This window comes from Hylobates moloch, unplaced genomic scaffold (assembly GCF_009828535.3).
Source record: "Hylobates moloch isolate HMO894 unplaced genomic scaffold, HMol_V3 SCAFFOLD_11, whole genome shotgun sequence".
Classification (NCBI taxonomy): domain Eukaryota; kingdom Metazoa; phylum Chordata; class Mammalia; order Primates; family Hylobatidae; genus Hylobates; species Hylobates moloch.
The window spans coordinates 99,135,409-99,148,721 of NW_026652286.1; the positions used below are offsets into that span (position 1 = coordinate 99,135,409).

The following is a 13,313-nucleotide window of genomic DNA, read 5'->3' on the forward strand; positions in this document are numbered from 1 at the left end:
GCTTAGCCTCTCTGTGCCTCAGTGTCCTTATTTGTAAAATATGAAATAAAATAACAAAACCAGATTCACTGTATAGTTGCCAGGGTCAAGGAAGAGGTAACATGAGAAAATGCTTTATAAAGGGTCTGATATATGACGTGGCATGTTATTGGTTCTCTAAGCAGACTGGGCTCATTCCTTTGAAAGGCGATAGATGGGCAGGGCAGCTGGGACTTAGAAGTCCCAGATTGTCCCCTTGGTAAAGCAGAGGTCTATGTCCTTTTCCCTGTTTTGCCCTGCTGGGAGTTGGGTGAAGACCCTGCTGCTCCCATGGGTGATTCCACGCTGCCCTGCCTGGCTTGGCATCCCCTCCCTCTGGGCCCCCTACATTCTGTGCCAACTGAGGCACACACTGCTCATGGGCTGCAAAGGCACATGTGAGCCCCATGTGGAGCAGAGATGAGCCGTCTCAGCTGAGCTCAGCCCAGATTGCTGACTCACATTTTTGGGGTGGTTTATTATGCAGTATCTGCGCTCAGAACACAATACTCCAAGATATTGCGTCTTAGAAGTTGAGAAAACAGCAGAAGCAAAAAGGTTACTCTCCAATCCCCTGCCTTCCTAGGCGAGAGCTAGCTGTAAAAAATTCTTTGACCCATCTCCCCTCAAACTAGGTCATGAGATCCTCATTCCAGAGGGATCCTGCCCTATACTCAGAGGAAAGAAATGGCGCACAGGAGCTCCAAGAGGAATGCAAGCAAGGCCTTGCTAAGTTCTTCCAGTTTGTTACCATGAGGTCATACCCCCATTTTTGTCCAATCACATTTCTGCACAGCTGCCCATTCTTTGTTGAACATAAGCCTACAAATACACAATTTTCCCATGGCATTTGGGCCTTCATTTCTGAAAGCTCACATAAAACTTTGGTTAAATACATTTGTTGCACTTTTCTCTTGTTAATCTATCTTTTGTTACACGGGTGTCAGCTGCAAACCTTGTAATGAATGAGGAAAATATATTACTTTTTCTCCCTTGCAGCAGCAAGAGCTCACTGATGTAACCCAGTAGTCCCCTGCTGTTTGATTCAGAACTGGGCCCACGGCATCAACTGTCTCTCCACTTCCCTCCGATCCATTCTCCCTCCACTAAGGCCAGGTGACTATTCTGGAAGCTCAGTCTGCTGCTCACAATGCTCCATGCTTCCCACTGCTCCAGCACAAAAATCAGTTCCTCATGATGGGGTCCTTCCCCAGTTCTCTCCAGTGAGGCCTCATCTCTGCAGCTTTCTCCTGTGTGACCATTCACTCTTCTATGAGGATAGCCTGCCCTTTTACAACTACACGCTTTGGCTTGTGAGTTCCCTTTGCTGGGAATCTCCTTGCCTGAGAGTTAACTGGCTGGAATCCCAGCCCCTTTTTCAATCAGCTCAAATGCCTATCATGCCTTGTTAACTCTTGGTTATTCTTTAAGACTCAGGCTATTGTCTCCTCCTCCAGAAAGTCTTCTCTCAATCTCAACCCCTGACTCTCCCACCTGCAGCCTCTGCACTGCCATAAGACCACGTGCCCACCTCAGCAGGTACATGTGGTGCCTGGCGCCATTACTGCCTGCTGTTCCCCTGACGCTGTGAGCTCCTTGAGGGCTGGTCCTTGCCAAATTCTCTCTCTAGTACTTAGTACAGTGTCTGGCCCATAGTGAGCACTTAATAAATACATGTTGCCTGGTGCCTTGCCTGATCCCACCGAATTAGAAGCCCCCTCCCCGCCTGAGCACCTCTTACACTGGTCCTCACCACTTCTATATTGCATTGACTTGTGGACCTGTTTCAGGTTCCCTACAGTTGCAGGGTAGGAGTCTTGACGCCTCTTTGCCTGTCTCCCATTGCCTGGTATATTGCCTTGGATGCAGTCATAAAGAAACAGCACCAATAATGTGAATAACAGCTAACATTGATATAGGGCTTACCATACAGCAAGAACTCTTCTGCGTACTTTATAAATGTCCTTTAATCCTCACAACTCTATATAAGGTAGATACAATGATGATGCATATTTTGGAGGTGAGGAACTAGCCACAAAGTAGTTAAGCTACTTGCCCAACATCACATAGCTAGTAAGCAGCAGAGCTGGGATACGGGTAGGGTTTCCAGCCTTAGCAAATCAAAGAACAGTATGCCCTGCTAAATGTAAATTTCAGATAAATTAAAAAATGGTAGTGTAAGTATGTTTATCTGAAATTCGCATTTAACAGGGCATCCTGTATTTTATCTGGCAATCCTGTAGATGTGTTAATTACATATATGTGATTTAATTAATGTAGGTATGCTTTCCCCCTCTTCAGACCCTCCCCACCTCCACTTAGGTCTATATTAAGAAGATGTGGGGCAAGATGCAAATGGGATTTTTTTTTTTTTTTTTTTTTTTGAGATGGAGTCTCGCTCTTGTCATCCAGGCTGGAGTGCAATGGCGCAATCTCGGCTCACTGCAGCCTCCGCCTCCCAGGTTCAAGCGATTCTCCTGCCTCAGCCTCTTAAATAGCTGGGATTACAGGTGCCTGCCACCACGCCCGGCTAATTTTTTTTTTTGGTACTTTTAGTAGAGATGGGGTTTTGCCATGTTGGCCAGGCTGGTCTGAAACTCCTGACCTCAGGTGATCTGCCCACCTCAGCCTCCCAAAGTGCTGGGATTACAGCCATGAGCCACCGTGCCCGGCCGCAAATGGGATTTTTAAAGGATATGGCATCCAATATATTTGGCGGCACAATAGCACAGACATGTCTCCAAGGAGGTTGGGGACAGAGAGAAAAGAGGAACAAGGAGCAAGTCGCAAGTTTAGGATGATGGCACGTAGCTCGGAGGAAGGCGTGCTGGAGGCTGTTTCAGTTCTGCCCCTAACCTGGGGGTTGGGGAGACCCTGAACTAGCTGACTTCAGAGGTCCCCTGCAAAGGTTTGGGACACTGGAAGTCCACTTCTCAGCTGGAGCTCATATTGTTTAGGGGATAAGAAGGGAGGCCCTGAAGTCAGAGTACCTGGCTGGGCTTCTGGCTCCGTCACTCACTGGCCACGTGACTGTGTGCAAATTTTCTGTGCTGGATGATATTAATGTCATAGATATTATAGTAGCTATTGCACAGGGCTGGTGTGCTGTATAAATGAGTTCATGTAAGAGTTATGCAGTGTCTTGTCCCAGAGCTTGGCACTGTAGTAAGAACCTACTAAATTTTAGCTCTTAGTATTATTATTGTTTATTCAATAAGTAACTCCACATGGGGGCAGAGAGTAGCATATTGCATGTGAAATAGGCTTGTTTCCATCTCTTGTTCTGCTATTACCTTGCTCTGTGCCCAGCCCTGGACTCCTAAGATAGAACGATCAGTACCTTGCCTCAAAACACCTTTAAATCTCTGCTATTACCTTGCTACGTGCCCACCCCTGGACCCCTGAGATGGAACGGCCGGTACCTTGCCTCAAAGCACCTTTAAATCACCAGAGCAATGACAAGGAGGTCACATATCCAAAGATCCCACGGATGTACAAGTGTGATGGGTAACCCCGCTGCCTTTAGACAGGAGACCCCAAAGGAAGGAGGGCTGGGCCAGTGGGTCAGGGAAAAATAACCATGTGCTATTAAGGTCAAAGTTAGCAGGGGCTTGGTTCGCTCCTTAACTTAGGGAGGGTGAGTGATCGTTGATTTTTGGTTAAACCCTGAAAGAGGGTCTGAGCATCTCGGGCAGAGCTACTTGTGAGGAGACAGACGTTTCGTTAATAATGAGCAGGCATGTAAGTCTCAGGCTGTATGCAGAGTGGAGGAATGGAGGTGGGTAGAGAAGGGAGCCGCCGTGATTTGCATGTAAGCCGACCAGCGTGCCTGTGCCGGCTGCAGGTGACAGAGGGCGCTATGTGGCCGCCATGTGCACAGCAAGGGTGAGAGGGCTTGGGAGAGGCCAGCAGAGAAGGGACAGTGGGGTGGGGGAGGGCATCAAACTGGAGAGAGGAAGGGGCGAGTAGGGCCGTGGCAGGGAGGTCAGTGTGTGGTGCTTGGTGGCTTCCACTCACCCTCCCAGTCCTGCGGAGCGAGAGACTTTCTCCTTTCTCCAGCCCAGCTCCTATGCTGATGGCTGCAGGACGAGTGAGAGCGCTTCTTAGGTGTGTTTGCAGGAATAACCCGCACATGCCCCCTTGCAGCCGCTCACAAAGCTCTCCAGCTAGTTTCGACCTTAACCTGATTTGGGGGTTCTTTTGCTCAACACAGCTGGGTTGGTGGGAAAAGCCCATCATGGAAGCTGCCGTGGACTTGTATAAATCCATGCTTCATTGTATGGTGGGCCCTTGCAGTAGCCTTATTTCATAGGTGGGTAAACTGAGGCATAGACTGGCCAAAACATTTGAGGCAAGTCACACAACTGGCAAGGACTCTGGCTCAGATCCTGCCGCCCCAACCACGCAGTCCTAACTGCGGTGCCATAGGCTGCGCTAGCACGAGGACCTGCTTTGGTTCACTTCCGTAGCTTTAATAGCATCAAGGCAGCCATCCTGACCCAGCAAAGGGCCAGGCAGGGACTTGCAGTGTCCCTGCTGGTCCCGTAAATAGAAGCAGAACTGATATGGTTGGTTTTGCTATGGGCTCCCCATCCGGTAAATCCACTTCCTCAAGGAGCCTCATGGTTTCAGTAAGGACGAAAACGAGGCCAGGTAGAAATCCTGCCTACTGGCACCTGGAGCCTCAGGAGTCTTAACAGAGACGCAGGGGCGTGGGAAGACGGTCGTTACATTAAGGGGTTTAAAAAATAAGCATAAGACATTCCAGTAGCTTTCTTTTGAGATGACAGATTAGGAACACTGAGTTTTGCAAGACAAAAGCATGCATTTGTTCCATATCTTAGCTGGTTACAGGCCAGCAGGGCAGACAGGAGGAGGGAATAGAGAGGTGACCATGAGACAGAAGGGCACAAATTAAAGAAGACAGGCAAACAGGCAAAGACACAGGGGGGCGTGGGGTGCAAGTCACCTGCTCAGAAAGGAGATGGATGTGGGGAGAGACACACAGTCCTTTGGGATGGAGGACCATAAAACCAAATGGCAGTGTTCCAAGGAAGGAAACAAGCAAAACACTCTCTCCAGGCCTCTTGCTACAAATACTCATTTCAGGGAATCCCAGAAAATCACTAAAATATACCTTTCAACTTGATGCAAATTTACCAGATCCACTGTTTGCCAGAATCCTAAGAGGAAAAAGTCAAAATCTTTTTCTGACCTGAGCCGCCTTTTTTTTTTTTTTTTTTTCTCAAAAAGTACAAGCTTCTACATTTGAAAAAGGGCAATATTTTTAGAACTCATTAGATGAAAGTGTTTTAATTCTCATCTACAGTCTGGCCTTATAGTTATTTTTTGAAATCTCTTCTCTTCCTCATTTTTCACATTTGCCCCATTCTGGGGAGGGAGGCCTGGCCTTTATACCCTGTGGGGACAGTCACTGGAAGTGAGCTTCCTGTCTTTAGCCACAGGCAACTCCAGAGTGGAACTCGGCAGGGAGTTGGCCGCCCCCACACTCCAGCATGAGTCCTTCTGTCCTGTCCTGAAAGGGGTAGAGAAACTTGGTAGCACTGCAGCTTCCACCACGGGGTGCCGCTCACAGGAGGCAGAGGTGGAGGGGGGGAATGGCCTCTTCCCCCCAGGGTGTCTTCTTTCGCTCCATCACTGTTGAGGTGGGATGGGTCCGGTTTTGGCACTGGAGTGCTTACTATCAGAATAAGCCCCTTATTCAGAATAACAAGAGCTTGGTTACTGGGTAAGGAGGGGACTGTGGGCCTCCTATGTTCGTCTGAGTCCTATTCACTGCGGCAGGGAGGGACTCTTCACCTGGCTCTGATCATCCCTACAATTAAGTTTGCTGGTGTTGGTGGGGATGGCTTTGGGGCCACCCAGGCCCTGCATCTCCAGCCCTTGGTGGGTGACGTCAGGCAGGTGAAGAAAGGGCACAGCCTTTGCTCTCAGAGCTGGGAATGATCCCACAGGGTGACCCCGAACAAGTTTATCAACCTTCCTGAGCCTCAGTTTCCTCATCTGTAAAGTGGAGCTAATATGTGCCTCGAATAATGCAGGATTAAAGGAGAAAATGTAGCAGGCCCTCAGTCGTGGAGGCAGCCTGCTGGTCACATGAACACAAAGGCTGCTGCTGAAGACCCACTGCCTTCTCTTGTGTTAAGATGAGCTGCTTCTCTGGTTAAGGCAGGGTGTCAAGGAAGCTCAGACCAAATGCATATGTGCAGTGGAAGAGAAGCAACATGGAAGGAGCCACGGCTCCCAGTGACCTGGCCTGTGGCCCAGGGAGCTGCAGATGGAGGCTCCGTGAGCTGGAGCCCACAACTTCCCACCACCCATGAGCCACACAGGGAAAGCCTGCTAGGTGACTTCTCTCCTCTGGCCTCTCCCTGCTCCCACCTGTTCCCCACGGGGGAATCCCCCCAAAATGACAATCTAATCAAGTTGTCCCTCTGCTTATGGTGTCCAAAGCCCCACAGCACCCGGGCCTGGCCACCTTTTCAGTCTTACCCCATGCCCGTCTCCAGCCACAGGGCTCCTCGCCGCAGGCCACAGCCACATAGCCAGGGGTCTTGGACCCTGGCTCTGCGGCCGTCTCCTCTGAGACTGCGCTTCCTTTCCTTTCCTGACTTGTGGACACCTACAAAATGTTCAGATGTGCCCTCTAACCTCCACTAGATTGCGCTTAAGCCTCTGGAGTGCAGCAGTCAGTCTCATCCTGGGGTGCATCCCAGGGCTCAGCCTGGGACCTCGGCATGGGGCTGAGTGGGATGGAAGCTGTAGATGGATGCCCTGCATTTGCCGTGGAGAGCCGGCTGCATGGGAATCAGTGCTGGCTGGACCCGGGTGCCTGGCTCTATGGGAGCTTCCCAAGGGAAGCAGCCCTGTCATGTTCCTCTTTGTCTCTCCTGCCCCAGCTTAGCCTGCACGGAGCAGGTGCTCAACAGATGAGCACCCCATCAATGATGGAAGGATAAAAAGAGATGCCTGCATGAAGTGGGAGTTAGGTGGGGAAAACAAAGCTTCCAGAGGGGATACTTTGGGAGGGGCAGATCTAGAACACATTGATAAGCATTGAGTGTCAACTGTGTTCCAACAGCTTCCTGTTGGCCCTATTGTTACTCCATCTTGGATTCCTGGGTCAATTTTGGGAGATGCTGAGATTTGTAGTCCATAAGGGCATTGCTGGATGCAGATGTGTGAATCACCATGAGTTTGGACCCAGGACAGCTGGTGTCCCCTGGCTTTCTTGAGACCTTGGACATGCCCCTTCCCTTCTGCATTCCCCACTCTCCACCTTCCACCACCCCTTTCTCAGAGGCCCATCAGCTAGGCCTAGCAAGCCTGGGATCCTTAATCACCTCTGTTCTTTTGCTGGCTCTCTCTGAGGCTTCCCTTTCAGCTTTGATGAGCAACTCACTTGCCATGGAAAGTGTGTTGTTCATGGCGGATCCTTTATCAAAAAACAGGATGGTGTCGAGTTGCAGTGGGTGTGCTGGGATCAGTTTAGGTTAAAATACATGGGTCTCAGCTCAGATCCCCATCCCTGGCACTAAGCAGGAATCTGGGCATGTTAGTGCGCATACGTGGGGGAAAATGAGACGTGTTTCTTGGGAGCAGCCCATGAGCTGCTCTGAGGAGTGAATGGGGTGAGGTGTCCAGTGTTGCTTTGAAGTGAAACGTATTGGGCGTGTCTTAAAGTCACAGTTAGCTCCCGTGATGGGCATTCGTGTTTGTGGCCAGAGGCATACGTAATCCAAATCTGGTCTATAATTGAGAATATTATTTGCATTTGGCTTTGGAATGCATTGTGTTGTGTGTGTGTGTGTGTGTGTGTGTGGCAGGGGTGGGGGAGGCAAGGCAGCTTTACTTTCTGAGTATGTTTATTTTAGACTCCCATTAGCATTAATTTGCATTCACTGGACACAGCTGCTAGGGAGAGGTGAGCAGAGCTTTCTCCCCATGAAGTATTCTTCAGCCTGGCCCTGTCCATGAGCCAGGTTATTGGAAATAGACCATGCAGGCCTGTGTTCCACGGGTGCTCAGAAAAGACCATGCATGTAGGCCTGTGTTCCACGGGTGCTCAGAAAAGACCATGCATGTAGGCCTGTGTTCCACGGGTGCTCAGAAAAGACCATGCATGCAGTCCTGTGTTCCACGGGTGCTCAGAGAAGACCATGCATGTAGGCCTGTGTTCCACGGGTGCTCAGAAATCCTGGGGGCTGAGATACAACCTCAATGAACAAGCCACTGGGCCAGGGATACAGATCTGTGTTTGCAGTGAGACCTGGGATTGATTCCTGGCCTCCCAGTTCCGGGTTGTGTGGCCTTGGATACATTAATTAGTTATTTGAGCCTGTATCTTCATCATAAAATAAGAGGGATGATAATTCTGTGAAGGTTAGGGGATGTTCCATGGGATGGTATTTGTGAAGTCCCCAGAACAGGGCTTAGCGAATGCTCATTCCTTTTCTTGTCTCTCCTCCCTCCTCGTGTCCCAAACAATGGGTCTGCCTCCTTCATCTCTTGCGAGTCTGGGACTCCAAGGGCCGAGCAGAGCTGGCAGCAGCATTTGGGGTCAAATAGGAAGATGCCACTGCTTCATCCTGGAGTGCAAGGTCAGGCAGGGATGCTCATTTGCTCTTAAGGGTGCAGGGGGTCCCCAAATGCCTGAGGATCCACAGCCCACCTGCCTGGGGAGGGGCCGTTTGGAGGGGGGAGGAGAGCCTGTTGTCTCTTTGGAGAATGGGGCAGGGCTGTGTCTGGATTTTGGGTCCATCCCGTGGTGGAAAGGGGTCCTGTGTGAACAGAAGGGAGGGCTTCAGATGATCCTGAAACTGGGATCCCAAAGACAAGCTCTGCGTCTCCAGGCCACCACTTTCTAGCTGTGTGAGCTCTGAGAGGAGGCTGGCACCTCCCCGGGAGTCAGCAGCTGCATCTGAAAGTGGGCACGGCAGTGAAGCCACCTGAGGGTCAGGAAGGCTGAGTGGAGGCCAGAAGCCTGTAAGCCGGGAACTCTGCTCAGGTGTCCGAATGTAATGTGAGCCCAAGGAGGGCGGGCGCGTGCTGGCTCTGAGCGGGTGCTTTATTGTGTGATGGGTGGGGACACTTGCTCTCATGGGGAAAGAAGGCGCCCTCTCCTCCAGCAGGGCTGGCTGAGAACTAATTCAAGGCCATGTGACTCTGGCTAAAGCCTGCGTCCTGGTTCTCTGCTCCCCTCCGGGCCGGACTGTTGGACTCCAGTGTTGTCTGTCCCCCGAGTGGAGGTCTGCGGCAGGTAAGAAGGCCATATCAGGAACACCTGCCCATGTCTGTCCCCAGAGAGAAGACCCAGGAGTTCCAGCATGGTGCAGAGAAGTTGAGCAACACGCCCAAAGCAGCCAAGATTACCATTTCTTTGTATTTCCCACACACAGATTTGGATGTTTTTCATTTTTTTTTTTTTGGTACGGAGTCTTGCTCTGTCACCCAGGCTGGAGTGCAGTGGGACGATCTCAGCTCATGGCAACCTCCACCTCCCAGGTTCAAGCGATTCTCCTGCCTCAGCTGCCTGAGTAGCTGGGACTACAGGCATGCAACACCAGGCTTGGCTAATTTTTGTATTTTTAGTAGAGACGGGGTTTCACCATGTTAGCCAGGCTGGTCTCGAACTCCAGACTTCGAGTGATCCTCCCGCATCAGCCTCCCAAAGTGCTAGGATTACAGGTGTGAGCCACCGTGCCTGACAGATTTGGAGTATTGATAGAGTGATTTCAGAATCCGGACTTTTCTTTTCTCACTTCCCTTCAGTGAGCCAAAGGGCCCCATCCTTGCTTACCTCAGTTTCCTCCGGGCTTATAAAATGGACAAAAGGATAAGTTGCAGAGGGCCACCGAGGAACTGAGAGGATGATCTATAGATAGTCTCCTCTTCACTGCAAGGGGAAGACGGGCTCAGGCTACAGTGTGAGGGAGTGAGGTTAGATGTCTGGAAGAACTGTTGTTGGAGGCACAGCTGGGGAAGAGAGCTGAGGCCTCTTTTCTCAAGCCTGTTTCCCCACCCCCCATCAGGGATGAGGTGGATGTGACAAGGTGATGTGACAAGGTAACATGACTCTAAGGCAGGGGGATGGACTTGGTGGCTCTGCAACCCCCTCTCAGCCCCTGTCCACTCAAATACTTCCTCATTAGTTTTGCTGAAGTTACTTCCCTGCTCCCAGTTAGCTTCTGTCCGTCCAGCTCTCTGAGAGGTGTTTCTATTTATAGGGGCTGAGGGGCTAGGGAAGCATGGGGCTGCAGTGGGAAGGACAGGACGAGGGGATGAGGCTGCTAATTGCCACTGCCACACAGCAAGCCTCGGCTCAGCTGTTGGAGGGGAACAGCCACCAGGCCATTTTTATGACTTCCTATCAAACTTTGATAAATTGACTCTGAACGGGCGTTTTCTTCCAAGCAGTTCATGCCTCAGTGGCTGTTAATGGTGAACTATCAAGATGCTGAGGGGGCTCTGAGGTGGACCATGCGGGGAGGACTGGCTTCTTACCTGCCCCGAGACCCCACTCTTTCCTCCTCTCAGATGCTCTGGAGAGGGAAGGGGCAGGACTAGATAGAGACCTCCAGGCAGATGGCAAGGCTGGCCTCCAGAAAAGACAGACCAGGGGATGAGGGTGGAGGAATTAAGTTAGACATGCAGCAGAACTTCCTGGCCGTGGGCTGAGTGACCCAAGAGGCCGTAGAACAGCCTCGGTGCTGCGGCTAACTGACAGGAGGCAGGAATTGGCACTGCTTGTTGCAGAGCAGTTTCCCTGCAGGGATTGACCTGGAGCCTCACAAAGACAGTGAGGTAGGCAGAGTAGCAACCTGCCTCTATCTCATGGCCTCTCAGGGCAGGCAGTGGCCCTCCTGGACTCAGGAGGAGAGGGCTCAGTGGGGACCACGGGCATCGAGACCAGTGGCTCTCAGGCATCATGCAGTGAGAACTGGAGCTGAACCTGAACTTCAAGTCCAGAGAGGTTTCCCTACAGCCCCCCCTCACCCACAGCAGCCTGCATCTTCTACTCAGTCCCCAGCTGGCCCCGCCTGGACAAACACGTGGTGAAAAGGCAGTTGCTGGCCCAGAGCTGCTTCATTCCTACTTCTCCCTTCCTTCAAGGATGGTGCTGGGTCCCAGAACCATCCTTTCCTGGTTCAGGCTGGGCGCAGGCCGTGCAGCACCACCTCTCTGACCCAAGGCTGGGATTAGTGGGGAGGTGAGTGAGGCTCTTGTCTCGGGCACAAACTTTAAGGGTGTACTCAAAACCCCAGTAACGGAAATAAATAATATCTTAATGCAAATTAGAAAAATCAGAACGAATGTAAAAATATCCACGATGAGGAAAATATCACAATTTTAAGTAAAGACAGGATCAGGGAACTGCAGTTAATTAAGAATTATTTAAGACGGTCACTTGGTCAAGATAAATGGGCAAAATGCTAATTCTCTCAGTCGCAAATGAGATAAGCAAAGAAGCAGATGATTACTGTTACTGGTGAGTTAGCTTCCATTAAAGCCAGGAAAGTGAAATGAAATACATTCTGTTTTTGCTGTAAATAAAATATTTAAGTGTAACATAATGTTGTGGGTTTTAATACACCTGCTTTTAAATGTTTCAATATTTTTCCAACTACTTCAATGTTCTGGAAGAAATTTACCACTTAAAGAATACTTTAAAAATATAACTGAGGCGCACGTTTTTCCTCTTGCTGCAGGGTCTATTGTGGCTTGGCTCGGCACCGTTGCTGATCCTATCTTTGTCTACTATTTTGATGTTTTGTCTATCATGGATTTTTTCATATTCATTTGGATTTTTAAAAATATTGCTTTAAAATGTTGTTTGTCTAGATTATTGATTTTTTTGGTACCCTTTACATTTTGTGCCTGAGAATGATGCCTCACTCTGAACTCAGTTTTATTCTGTTCCCAGAGAGGGAAGCTGCCTCTCTTTCCTGTCCTTGGTGGGGATAAAATGGAGAAGAATCCCTCCTCGGGCCCTGGGACCCACCTGGGGCGTGTTCAGGCCTGGAACTGTTGTGGGGAGGTGAGCGCTGGGACAGGCGCAGGCTGCCGAGGAAAGATGGATGGGTTCCCGAGGCCCACAGACAGAGACGGGCAGCCACTACTGAGCTTATCCATCAAGACCCCTGTGGGATGACACTCACCTTCATCAGGCCAAAAGGGCCCCGGGCCTGAGGGATGCGGGTGGCGTGGGACGGGGAGAAGCCGGGTGAGCAGACGCTCCTGCAGGCTCTGAGTTGGTGTCTGGAGAGGAGTGAGAGGTTCAGCCAGGGTGGCTAGGCTGTGCACTGGCAAATTCCAGTGGGCACTGAGCGCTTAGCTGGCCCCTCTTAGGCCCTGACCTCCAGGCAAGTCCCAAGGCCTATTGCTCGGACCCTGGGCTGCGCTGCGGGTGGGGAGGGACTAGCAGGAAGGGAGGAGACAGATGGAGGAGGACACTTAGGACAGGGCCGGCAAACTGGCTCTTCCTTGCCTTTCAGGAACTCCCAGTGGCTTTCCCTTGTTTGCAGAGGGCAGTGTGACTCATCAGCTTGACTTCCAGGCCCTCTGTCCCCTGGCCCCAGCCTCTCTTGCCCTCTGAGCCCCAGAGATCCTCTACATGAACCTCCCTCTCTGTGCCCTACCTCCGGCGCCCCCTGACCTCCCTGCCTGACCCCAGGTGGTTCTGCTTTTTCCCCAAAGCCTCCCTGGACTGTCTGTGTTCCTCTTCTCCGCTCCTCCTTGCTGGCTGGGTTTCTGGTTGTGGCTGTTGTGTGTGTGGACATGTTGCTAGGAATGAGGGCCTGAGTTGTTGTTTATACCTGGCCTTCCTCCTCCGGGTCTAGCACCACCCTAGCAGCAGATGCCTCAGGAAGGAAGCGACCCTGTTGTGTCCTCCCTGCTGTGACACCAGGTATAAGCAGAAACTTATGGTCACAGTTAGGACCATGGAGGAGGAGGGGCACTCAGAGATTCACCTGCCCTCTCTGAGTCCATGTGGGCACTCCCTGCCCTTCTTACCGCTCTCCTTGTAAAAGGCAGTGCTGTGCACCAGCCTGAGGCACAGGACACTGGGGCTCTAGTCCTGACCCTCAGCAAATGGCAGCTGCATGCTACCAGGAGCTCAGGCCAAACACCTTGGGGTTGTCCTTGACTTGCCCTTTCTCTCATATACTAATTGCTGTGGGCTCCACCTTTGAAACATGCACAGATCTCAACCTTTCTCAGTATTTGCACTGCTACTACCCCAGCACTCCAGCCCCTAGCTGTTTGTATCTGCA

At 51.1% G+C, this 13,313-nt stretch overlaps 1 protein-coding gene across 7 annotated transcripts in view; it reads right to left on the reverse strand.

The window, feature by feature from the left end:
- The window catches only part of KIRREL3 (kirre like nephrin family adhesion molecule 3), a 581,063-nt gene that overhangs the window by 59,487 nt on the left and 508,263 nt on the right, over positions 1 to 13,313 (reverse strand). The gene's annotated exons all lie outside the window — the stretch shown is intronic.